Below are 13018 nucleotides of genomic sequence, written 5' to 3' on the forward strand. Positions count from 1 at the left end.
TTGTTGTCATTGTTTTAATTTTAGTACCATTATTAAACTGTTCCTACCTCAACCTGTGAGTCTCCCTTTCCTTGTCCAATTCCTTCCCCCATTTCCAGGTGTGAGGGGAGGGTGGATGAGCGGCTGTGGGGTGGTTGGCTGCCTACCAGGCTCAAACCACACTTTGCTGATGAGTTGACTGTTTTCTAGGAAACCTCTAATTTTGTCATCTACTGATATGCAGGGCAGAACCATGGAAACATATGCTGAGTTTGTATACCCAATGAAAGCAGAGTTGTGACATAAGTAATTAAATATATGGAATCCATTCCTTAAATTTCTTCCTTTGAAAACATATCTGAATGTTAAGAAGTGAACACAGTACTATTACTTGCATCATCAGTAAATGCCACTCAGAATAGTTTTAGTTCCTAACTTTATGCTCAGTACAGATTAATGTTCTTTTACTTTGTATTTAAATCTTTTTAAAGAGTGTTCTCTGCACCTACAGTCCTGCATTCATGGAGAATTTCTTTATCTCCCTATTAAGAAAATCCCTTCTAGAGCTAGTAAAGATTTCATACTGATATAAATGTTGTGTCCAGAGGTAGAAATATTCCACAGGAAGAGATTATTTTATTTAAACAAATTCTGGTTGTATCTATGTTAGCTGTATGGTACCTTGTAGCCCAACTCAAGCAGTTCAGTACAACGAACCACTTCATATGCATGTCAATAGATTTTATTTTAGAGTAGCTCTAGTGTGGTGTTGAATTAAACTTCTTTTAATAGTTGGAGTACATTAAGTGTGCATCTTCTAGTTTAGTCACCTCTTAAAGGAATACAGCACATGCAGTGGCAAAACCCTACCAGCAGGCAGGGATAGCTGGTAAATTGGCTTCAAAAGTAAGCTCCTGATCTGAGCTAAAATGTTAATATAAATACATCCTATAGTATGTAGGAACTAATTTTAAGAAAAAAATCCCACCAAATTGTCAGTATTAGAACATATAAATCAGATTATGATCTGCAGAGAGAGAGAAGTACAGGATGGTTTGTACTCTCAGAATTTAACTAGGCATAAAAATTTAACTAGATATAAAAATTTTCCAAAGTCAATATTTCAAGGAAGTTTCAAACAAATAAGATTTTTTTTTTTTTAAATAAACCCTCTCTTTGTTTATGCCTGTCTTCCATGCTCCTTACTCAAGTCTCTCTAGTAAATGTACTAGAAATGAGGTGGAGATCTCTCCTTCTTATCCCAAAATCAAAATTACTAGGAAAGGTTTAATGATTTGGTGGAAACAATCTTACCATGGATTTCAAATGCAGTGTTTTGTAATGACTTTAAATCAAGACTAGTGTCTACAGAAAACATGATAAAAGAAAAACAAGTCTGAATATGACTTTAGAATTAATATGATTGCTCTGCAGTGACAGTACAGATAGTTTTATGTGGGTGATTTAAAATATGCTGTTAAAAGGTTAAATTATGTATAACTCTTTTAATATGCCAAAGGCTCCAGTTCCTAAATAGGGAAGCTCTGTCTTTTGTGAGTGTAGGCAAATCTTGGGGCAATAGATATTCCTTTACAAATTGCCTTATTTAAATCATGAAGTATCTAAAAAAGTATCTCTCAAGGGCCTATTTTTCAAAACTAACTTTGAAAAATGTCCTGTTTTGAGACACAGTTGCCTCTAGCTAAGTGCTTATTGACTGGAATACCTCAGCTAGAACTGTATAGTTAAGATACAGTTTTTCAGCTGGCTGGATTATGTCCTGTAATTGCTCTACTTGCATTATTTGAATTCATGCATGCGTAACGTGAAACAGTTCTAGTTCTTTTGTGATGTCCCTGCTTTCCAATGTAGGCTTCAGAAAGCCAGGAGTAATTTTGCTCATCACATGCTGTCCTGCTGTCGGGTGCAAAATCAACAGAAGCAACAGTAATGGTTGGGGTTGGTGTCTGCAAAAAGCAATGTTTGCCCTGTTAGCACCACTGCCATACTGCCTAGTTGCGTCTTTTTGCACCTCTTCATTAGAATCAGAACATTTCCTTTTATTATAAATGTTTTAGGACAAATGATCTTTCATTGAAGAAAGGTACTTCATGTTTTCTAAAATACTGGCTTTTAGACAGAAAAGCTTTTAGGGTAGGAGTTATTCTTGGAATTAGGATATTTAAGGGCTGTCCTAGTTCCAAAATTTGAAATGAAAATTTTTCTTTTGTAAACTTATGATCAATCTGTGTTCAGTTGACACATCTGGTCTCTCTGATTCTCTTGAGGTAGACTCTCACAGACACAACCTCCCATACAGTAGAGACTTCTTGAGTATTTGAAATAATGCTATCTACCTGATGCTTTAGTCTGGTCTTTGAAAATAATACTCGTGAAATAAACTGCAATCCTTAAAGTATCATTAGGCACATTTGGAAATCTGCAAGACTGTTTCCTTAATAATATATCCTACAGAACACACAAATATATATTTTATATGTGTATAAGAATATAGTCATCATAGTAATGACAACTCTGCAAAAGGCAATCTTTCGGGAGTAGTTACCTTTTAGAAGTCTGGCTAATAAAAGTACACATACATTCATGCACAGATGGCTCAGCCTAGAGCAAATGCAATATTTGCAAATATCTAAAGTAGAAATTTTTGTTGAACATCTCTATCAAATTTTCACACATTCCCCTACATTGTTGGACTGGTCTCTTCTTAAGCTAACAGATACTTAATTACCCTGAGTTACATGACTGTTGATTTTGACTCCCTCCCCACAGGCACAGGAAATCTCATCTCTTTTAACTCACAACTGTTTCCTTTAGAAATAAATTCTATTTAAATCAAAATTAATTCTGTTTAGAAATAAATTCTGTGGGATAATCTGTAGCAGGATGGCTGGCAAGAAGACCTGAGAGAGCTGTACAGCTTATGAATCATGAGGACATCTTGACCCTGGTCAGCCAGAAGCCTTGGGAGCAGCAAACAGGAATGTAGAAAAACAAGGTAAGGATGCTGAGCTTTGTCTGAAGACAACATGTTAGGTGACAGTTGAAGGAAAACATCTAGTCGTTTCTTAAACAGTGAAGTTTTCTGCTTTGAGCTAAAAGTGTATAGAACATTGTGTTTGTGTTTGTAAGATTTAATTAACCAATAGGCTTAGGATAGCAGTAACTAACTTGTAGCAAATGAGTTGTCTGGTGTACTATGGACAGAGAGTAGTGACCAATCAAATGTTGACAAGCATTGTTAGAGACTGTATAATTGTAGAAGGATTGTTGACAATAAATGACTCTGGCAATGACTTCGGCAGTAACTTTGACCATGACTTCGACTTCAGCTTTGATTTCAACTCCGAACTCTCAACCTCTTACTTACACCCATCCAGAGTCGCGTCTCTCAATCACCGTCAATCTTCCAATACTGCCATTCCTTCCTATGACAAAGATGTTCTCACATTGCCTAAGACAGCCTTTTCTTTCATCTTCCCTCCCACCCTATGATCTTTCTCCCAGCTTCTTTAGTCCAAAGTCTCTAGCCCCTATGTCTGTCCTAGCACTTTGGGGTGCTCAGATTCACATGTCTTCCATCCCATTTCTATTTTCCATAATTCACATACCAGTCTTAAAGGAAACACTTCATGTTTGAGTTCATACCTAATTTACTTCATCTATTAATTCAGATTTTAAATACTGCATGCATTTGCCTTTGATCTCTTTTTCATAGACTGAGGGCAGTTAATCTTTCACATACCTTACATGGCAACATGGTATGACATCTCTATTAGATAGAATGACTGCATGTTATTTTAAAACAGATGCTATTGTCTAAATAGGTACTATGAGCTTGTGGAGCTCTGGGCCTATCAGTTCAAAGCTAATTAGGACCCTGCCTACTGTTTAGCTTAAATGAAGTATCAAGGAAAAGAATATAAACCATAAATATATGCTTTTCAAATAAACAAATACAACAGTCTGGTGACAAGGAAGGGTTACTGGTGAAACAGACAATAATGGTCCTAAGATGTGTCAAAAAAGAATCTCATTAAATGATGGACCTCATTAATAGTAATGGTTTAGGAACACCAGTAGTAAAGATTGCCTGGGGAAATGTTCCTGTCTCAATTTCTGGAGGTCTTTACAAAAAGAGCTGTTCTGGTTTGGGTTGGAATAGAGTTCATGTTCATTTTTGGTAGCTAGAAGAATACTGATAGCACACTGAGATTTCAAGGACACTCCAGCTCCCCGTGTCCTGCCTGTGCGCAGGCACACAAGAAGCAGGAACGGAACACAGCTGGAGCACCGGGCCCAGATTGGCTGATATTCCATGTCATGTGACATTATGCTAACCATATAAAGGAGGGGTGGGTGGGAAGGGGCGCGCTCTCACTTCGGGGATTGCGACTGCGGCATCTTTGTGTTTCAGGATCGCTGGCTGGGAACGGTCTGGGTGTCGGTCAGCGGGTGGTGAGAAATTGCATTGTACATTACCTGTTCATACTGTCACCATTTTATTTTAGTACTGTTATTAAACTGTTTCTATCTCAACCCATGAGTCTCCCTTTGCCCCTTGGATTACTTCCCCATTACCAGGTGGGGGAAGGTGGGCGAGCAGCTGTGTTGTGTTTGGCTGCCAACCAGGCTCAAACCATGACAAGAGCACATCAGGAATGACACAGTTATGAAGAATTGCTCTGGGGGCAGGAAGATGGACTTGAAATTTTCTTAAAAGCCCACCTAACTGTGAAATCAAATGGATTTTTAACTCCTTCCTGCATGTTTCAATGAAATTGAAATTGCAATATTCCATCAATAAGGGTTTTCAACTTCACAGTGCATTACACTTTATACTGATGGACCTGGAAGCCTGAGGTATGTGGGAAAGAGGCAGAAAAAGATAGGCACAAGTGATCTTTTAATGGCACCTCCTCTGGTATTCTAATCTGACCAGTTTTGCCTAGTTTTATAACTATGAATATTAACACGTTTGTGGAACCTCACATCTCTACCTCAATTATGACACAAGGTCTATTAGCCTCAAACTGGGTCTCATAGCAGAGAAAACAAGAACATCTCGGGCTGCATTAGGAAACATGTTTACAGCAGGTCAAGGGAGGTGATCCTCCCTCTCTCCTTGGCATTGGTGAGTCCACACATGGAGTGTAGGATCCAGTTGTGGGCTCCTCAATGCAAGACCAACATGGAACTACAGGAGTGAGTCCAGCGAAGGGCCACAAAGTGATTACGGGACTCGAGCATCTTCTGCATGAAGAAAGACTGAGAGAGGTGAGAATATTCAGCCTGGAGAAGAGCAGGATCAGGGGGGATCTTGTCAATGTTTACAGATATCTGATGGTTGGGAATGAAGAAGAGAGAGATGGACTCTTTTCAGTTATATGAACAGGAGAAGAGGCAATGGATGCAGATTTAAATAAAAAACCCAAAACAAAACACAAAACCAGGAAATTTCATTAACATAAGAAAACACTTTTTTTACTGTGAAGGCAGTCAAACACTGGAACAGGCTGATTAGAGGAGTTGTGTAATCTCCATTCTTGGAGATATTCAGAAACTCAACTGGGTTTCCCCAAAACCTGGAGAAATCAAACGGTCCAGGGCAACCTGTTCTATCTGACCTGGCTTAAACACTAGATGATTTCCAGAGATGCCCTCCAACCTAAACTATTCTGTGATTTAGTTAGTAGTTACTGGTAACAATCTCCTGGACAGAGCTGGCAGTGCACGTTTGCTCACTCAGGGTGGGTCTCCTAGCAAATGTCTGAGGACATGAATAGGAAAGTGGATTTATGTCCAGAACAATGCTACCAAGCGCTCAGCCTGTCAGGCCTGCAGCACTTTTAGCCTCTTATGCTCAGTGCTGCTTGATAGCAACCCCAAAGCAGCCATTTATAGATGGTGCCACTCCAGGATGCTGAGGAAATAACATCTGTTTAGATTAAGCTTCAGCCACCATAGAGCCCAAGAACACCCTTCTTCACAGTTCACTCCATGGCTTGAGATACATTTGCAGAAACTTGTTTAGACAAAGAATGCAGCGCTGACTGATATTTCCTTTACACTACCTACTGGCACTCTGTAAGTGGCACCATAAAATAGCAAGATGGATGTTACAGTGAAGATGGAAGAGTTATAGGAATTAGGCTTAAAAATAATTAAACTGTGATTTCAGTGCTTTCCATGGAAGATTACCTGTACAGCAAGAAAAAGAATTGATCTCCAGACACATGCAGATTAACATCTGAGCAATGCTTTGTGGTATCTCTGCTCAAAATTCTGAATGCTAATTTGAAATACAGCATTCTACAGGTACAGTTATAAAGGGAAGTGGCTTAATGAGGAATAACAAGGTTGAATTGATGGACTGTTTTAGTCTGTACCGGATGAACACACAGAGAACTTTCAAGAGTTGCCATGCTGCAGGTGGCTTGTTTCGATTTAAAGTTAATTCCAGGTAATAAGATCCCAAAGAGTGTGACTTTTTCCTCAAGCAAAACTACCCCAGGGTGTCATTGATGCTTTGAGGGGGAAAAAAAAAAGCTATAAAAATGAGTAAAATGAGTACAATGCAAGCATCCTTGAATTCAACCATACAATATTTTAAATCAGTGTTTTCCCTTGCAGCTGGCTGTCAAATAAACTTTACTCCAATATTCAACACAGCGGCTGCATGTCATTCATAACTCAGGTCATTGCAGTAGAAAAAGAAAAGAGTGTGTTTTCACCCACAAGTCTTTGGAAGATTTAAGAGGAAAGATGTTTAATGTACTGAAAATAGCAACTATTTATAGGCTTCATCTGCATAGATGTACATGTTCACATTATATCCACCAAGCTGGAAGCATCTTAGTATAGCCCAATTAAAGATGTGCAATTTTGTTAAGCCAGAACAGAAATTTGTATACAAGTCAAACATGCTACCCTGAAGTGTGAAAGTCACCAAACTGTCTTCCCACAAACAACTCTGTATTGCATTATGTGGGTATGACAGACCTCTGAGATGGCCACAACTTTGTGGTGGATCTGCCTAAGCTTTTCTCATTACAAGTCCTCCAAAGTAAAGGCTTTTTAACTCAGAAGACAAGTCTTATTAGAATATGAAATGAGGGAAAACAATTAAATTGGGAAAAAAAAAAAAACATGGAATCCATCAATTCTAAAGGCAATGGAAATAAATAAAATTTATAACCATCTTGCTTGCACACTGGAGCAAGAGAGCTCCTTTCTTTTAGGTTTGTATTTTGTCCACTCAGCAGCTGGGTGGGAGAAAAATCTGCCTTGGCCTCCAGTTCCCAGAAAGGGTCCTCAGTGCTGAGGCTGTCATTCTCCCTGTTACCACGTTTTGTGGGTTACAGCTTTTCCTCTCCTGGGCATACTCAACATGGGAGTTCACCTGACCCCTTCCTTCTCTTACTCAGAGGAGTATGACCAACAAACATGCTACCACTGCACACCCAGCCTCCCCCAGGGAAGATAACAGAGGTCCATCCTCTTCCTTAATCCACAACTTTGCCACCACCACAAACTGTGAAGTCCCAGAATTATACCCAAAATCTCACTGAACCCATGGCAGATGCAGGGGTCTAAAAGAAACCCGGGCCTCACACAAAATGTGACTATTGACCACCTTTCAGCTTTGAAATTTACTCTTTGAGATAACTGTATTAGCTACCAAACAAAGGCAATATAGAACATAGTTGTATTAATAAACATTTAGGATGTGAATAAGAGCATAACCTTATTTGTATGACTGAACTACTTCCATTTGAAAACTTAATTTAGACAACAGAATTTTTCCAAGGTGAAGTGTATCATCTCCTGCAGCTTCCTAAGTTTTCTTTCACAGAAAACAGTTCAGGCCTCAACTTCTGTAGCATGTGAAATCTTTTTGCTTTATAAACAGTGGTAGAAAAACAACCAGTCAGAAAACAAAAGCAGAAAAATCAGTGTTCTCATCAAGTATTTATTAGTAATACCTTTCTGAAAAAAATTGATCCTAGTGGCTACCATTAGTACAAAAAGCCCAGTACTTAAAAATATGGACTAGTTAATCCTTAGTCATATGCTTTTTACAAATATTTTAATGTAAATTAAGATTTCTGTTGAAATAACCTAGTCACATTGATCATAACAATCTAGGTACATCCTTACAAAGACCTGGAACACCAAACATGTCTGTTCAGTTTCCCTAGATGTGGTGGTTTGAGCCTACTCAGCAGCTAAACGCCACGTAGTCGCTCACCCACCCTCCCCCCCACTTGGGAATGGGGAGGGAATCGGAGGGGCAAAGGGAGACTCATGGGCTGAGATAAAAACAGTTTAATAACGGTAACAGAACAATACGGTGACAGCATTATCAGCAGGTAATGTGCAATACAGCTGCTCACCACCCACCGACCCACACCCACCTGCTCCCAGCCAGTGATCCCAAACACAAAGGCACCACAGCCACACTCCCAGAAGTGAGAGCCCATGCTGGCCCACTCCTGCCTTTATATAGTGAGCATAATGTCACATGACATGGACTATCGGCCAATCCGGGCCCAGCCCTCCAGCTGTGCTCCCCCCGCCCCCGCACACAGGTGAGGGCTCTGGGACCTGGGGAGCCCCTGGGGTCTCAGTGTGCTGCAGCACTCCTCCCGCTGCCAAACCAACAGGAACTCTATGCCAGCCCCAACCAGGACACCAGATTTCACAGAAAGTGTATTTCAGGCATCTAAATCCAAATACTTGCTTTAGGAACTGAAACATCAGGAATCCCTTTGTTATTAAATCAAGAAATTACTGGTTGTTTGCCCAGGGTAGAAATTTAACCTGAACATTATAGCTGAAGTTTGAAATAATATGCTTTATTAGGCTGAAAATTAGAGTTTAAAACTAAGATGTATTAGTTTTGAGAGACATTAGAAGTTAAAGAAGTTAGAGAATTAAAAATTTTACTAGATATTGCAAGGAGAAAATTTGGTTGCATTTGGTTGCTTTATAAAATTATGCTTTTTAGCTAAAAATTTAAATATTATTTGGGAATCAACTTTTCTGTTCCTCAACCTCTAACAGTATTTAAAAAAAAATACGTATTCAACATAAAGAACAGATGAATATAAAGGAGAATCTTAGCATACTGTAACTAAAGCAGCATCTGAACTGTAAATGTACTTATTTTCAGTTCTGTATATCTACATCATCCTGTGTCAGTTAGCAATACTGATTATTAGTAGGCTGTTCCTGCAAAGTCCAAATATGTTATCTGCCCAAACCTTCCTTTGAAATTTATGTTATAATATTTTCTGTTCTACAGAGCACTTTTATTTCAAAGAAATCTCCCTCCACACTTTTCTGTGTTACACACACCTCAGTTGCTTAGCTTGAACACATATTAAATTTGTCAGTTTTCCAAAGGTGGTGATAAAAAGGTGATTCACATGTATAAGAGTCAAGCAGAGATGGAAATATTTTTAATGCAGCTTCTAGAACTTTCTTTGTCTGATGACTCCCTACGTAGTTTTCATTATCTCCTTCATGAAACGTTAACCTCCCTTTCCAAGATGAAACAGAAAGTAATAAAAATTCTCTTACTTCAGAAGAATAAATCCAGTGCAAGGCCAACTACTTTCTTAGAGACCAAATGCTACTTGCTTTAAATGGGAGCTTTATATCAGCATTTTATTGCATCTGCAACTTTATACTATGTCTCTCAGGATAACAGTTGAGCCCTTAGTGCAGGGCTTGTTGTGACCTACATGTTTTCAATCCTTCCAAGCCACCAGCTTTGTTCACACTAGACAAAGGAAACCTTTTTCCAATCACAGGGTGCCCTTGACAAGCACTTATAACCTTTTTAAAAAAAATTTTGTATTCTGCTCATACAAAAGAAATAAGAACATGGCCAATTCAATTAGTTTTCAATTCCTGCCATAATGGCCATAGGTTATAGTTTGATAATCTTTACTTTTAGAAGGATTTAGGTGAGGATTTTAACATACTTCCAGAAATTAGGGTGTTCTACATTACTGAAATTCTGTGGGAGGATGAAACAAAAGCAGTCTCCCTCTCAGTGTCCCCTCTGCATGAACGTTGAGCAACTGTGCAAGAATACATGACGCATATTAGTGACATGGAAATAGTGTTCCCGCTTACTTGTCTTGGAGCCGGGTGCTGCGAGATGGGATCAGTTCTATTCACAAGGGCAGGCCAGGTTAAGTTCTGGTTAACATTGTTCTGTGGTCATTTCCATATGTGGTAGGCTTCAGAGAACAGAAAGCACATCTAAACGTGCTACCTAACATGAAAAGAAAGAATTAGGTAAACATTATGGACTTGCTGATCATTAGCCAGTGATAAAGACAAGGGAGAAGCAGTATGTTCTTAACACATAGATATTACCTTTTGTACTTGTTTCATTATAATAATGAAATGATATATTTTTTTTTAATTTATGCCTTCTTTTTCAGTCATAAATATGACACCATTGATCCTAACATTCCTTCACAATCCCTCTCTCACATTACTTCCATCACTGAACTTCATCTGTTTTGACTTTTTCTTTTCCTAATATGAAAACATTGTAGAGTTTTGCTGCTTTTTATGACAGAGGGTATATATGTGTTACCTGTGTGAATATTATTAGTACGCACTTCCTCTATTGCAAGGTTTCCCCATTTGCCTTGTTGGGTCTATTATGCCATGAGTTCTACTGAAAACTTCAGAGGGAGGAGGAAATTGTACATCGAGCTGAGAGAGAACGGAGTGGCACAGGCAGAGAAGCTGCGGCAGGAATGAAGACTGGGACACTTTTGAAACAGTTGCAAGCACACCAAAAGCAAAAATTCACATCTTCTTCTATTTCAAACAAAGTGCCATCTCCATCTCTCTGTCAGGTGGACTATCCTTTCCTCTTTGACAAATTCTCTGGGCTTGGGTTTCTTTGTTTTTCCCTCATGCCCATACCTCCCATCTCCGAAAAGTCCCACAAACATTGCTGCACATTGTGAAAGATTTGTCCCTCCTTCATGTCAAATTGGTCAGCACCACTTAAGCCTTGCTGTCACTTTTATTCTCTATCCTATTGAAGCTATGGATATAGCCTTTGTTTTGCAGAGAAAAAACAATGAAAACTCCCCAAATTTCCAGCTTATGTCTTGTTTATAAAAAGTGAAGTTTCTGGAAAATACTTAGAGAGATCAATATTTTATTTTTTTTTTCCCCAACTACTGAAATGGATATTGTACTGAAATGGATTTGTAATCTCTGATGTCCCAGATTTTCACTCCAACTTTGGCAGGTTGCTTTCTGCTGTAAGGCAGAGGTAAGATTGAAACCTGCAATAGTAATCAGCTGTTTATGAAGAGAAGAAGCATAAAGGAAACTGAGGCAATAAGAACTGGGTTCAATTAATCTTAGTTGGTCAGCTAGTCCATTCTAGGGCAGCAGCATGTCTGGCAGACTTTTGTGTAAACTGCTGTTAGAGACCTTGAGTGACAGGACCTCTGCAGCCTTTCAGGGGAATGGGTCCCTGTGCTTCACCTTTAGAGGAACCCACTCAGCCCAGTGCCTAACCCACTTGCCTCGATGTGGACAATGCCCTTTGCTTCTTGCCTGATCCAAAGTGAATGGAAAGGAGGCTGGTCTTTACCTCTTTGCAGCAGCCTTTCTGTATTTTATACTTCTTTCAGTCATCTCCTGTTTTAGTCAGAAATACCCCAGACTGAACAATGAAAGGTGCTAACTGATGCTAGGCAGAATTAAAAGTTGACTTTACATTCCTTGGGGCTCTATTCACGTGCGAAAAAAGAAACAAAACCAAGCCAAAACACTTTCTTCTAACTGTTTTCCTTTCCTTGAACACATAGTTGTATAAATATTCATGATTATACATTTTATATTATATTTATAATAGTAATTTTCAAAGATGTTTATTATATTAATACTTGAAAGATGGTTTCAAGTTTGTCTCTTAAAGAGAACTAAACTTGCATGTTTTGCCTTACCATCATAAAAGTGAGGTTGTTTACAGGTAAGTAGCATAATCAGGCGTGGAAGTCAATACACTAAGATCCATTGAAACTCAGGTTTTTTTCTCAGAAATATTGATCTACTACATTATTTAGATTTATTTGCCTAAAATAAACTAAAAGAATCAAAGTATAAGAGGGAACTGAGTCAAGGATTGATTTAAGTTATTTGGAGAAAGGACCATCCCTTGTAACATTTGCAAAAAGTCTCTAGCATGAAAGAAATCCTTCTTCAGATCTTACAGCAACAAAAATAAAAATCTACCACCAGGAAAGTGTTGTATTACTCCTTTGAAAGTTGGAGATTGCTTGAAATCATTCATCCTCCTGAGGAACCTAAATCCCAGAGGCTGTTGAGAAAGTAGTTTGTAAATCCTATGAAGTTTGGTACTTTCAACTTCAGACAAGAGGTTTCATTCTAAGAAATATAGTTCTGCAAATCCTTTTGGTATCTATATTTGCTGTTGTTTATTTCTTTCCTCTGACTAGAAATAGCATTCCAATGTCTGCTGTGGAATTGCAGGTTGGACTGCTTGAGACACAAAGATCAGCATGTATCACATCTGGATTAATGTGGCACTGTTTGTAGAGAAAATTGGAGCTAAGTACCTACTGGATCACAGCATAATGATTTCAGGCAGCTGAGCTTTAGCTAGAGCAACAAGGTAGATGTGTTTTTATAGTCTGCTCTGGAGCCTGCATCCCATGAGATTCCAAGTGCTTTCAAGACTCTGAAAAGTCAACAGAAATTCAAAGCATTTTGTAACTGATGTGATGTATTGAGAACATCACAGAGAAAAGCCCAGGAAGAAACATCCATAAATAAGGTCATAATTTGTAAAGAAGGAGAGAAATACAGTTCAATTAATATAGGCATCACAGAGGCTAATGATGCACCCTAATTATCTTCTCTGACAAAATCTTACATGTCTGATTAGAATCAGGATGAAAGAACTTAAACCTGTTTTACTAAAAAATAGTTAGTTGTTAGTATAATGACA

General features: G+C 38.6%; 1 long non-coding RNA gene across 1 annotated transcript in view; it reads right to left on the reverse strand.

The window, feature by feature from the left end:
• LOC116963245 overlaps nt 1-13018 on the reverse strand; it is a 71676-nt gene that overhangs the window by 38874 nt on the left and 19784 nt on the right. Inside the window, exon 3 of the long non-coding RNA XR_004408047.2 lies at nt 10144-10285. This is a non-coding gene — a long non-coding RNA (uncharacterized LOC116963245). The remainder of the gene's footprint in view (nt 1-10143; nt 10286-13018) is intronic.

This window comes from Tyto alba, unplaced genomic scaffold (genome assembly GCF_018691265.1).
Source record: "Tyto alba isolate M040663 unplaced genomic scaffold, T.alba_DEE_v4.0 Super-Scaffold_27, whole genome shotgun sequence".
Classification (NCBI taxonomy): Eukaryota; Metazoa; Chordata; class Aves; order Strigiformes; family Tytonidae; genus Tyto; species Tyto alba.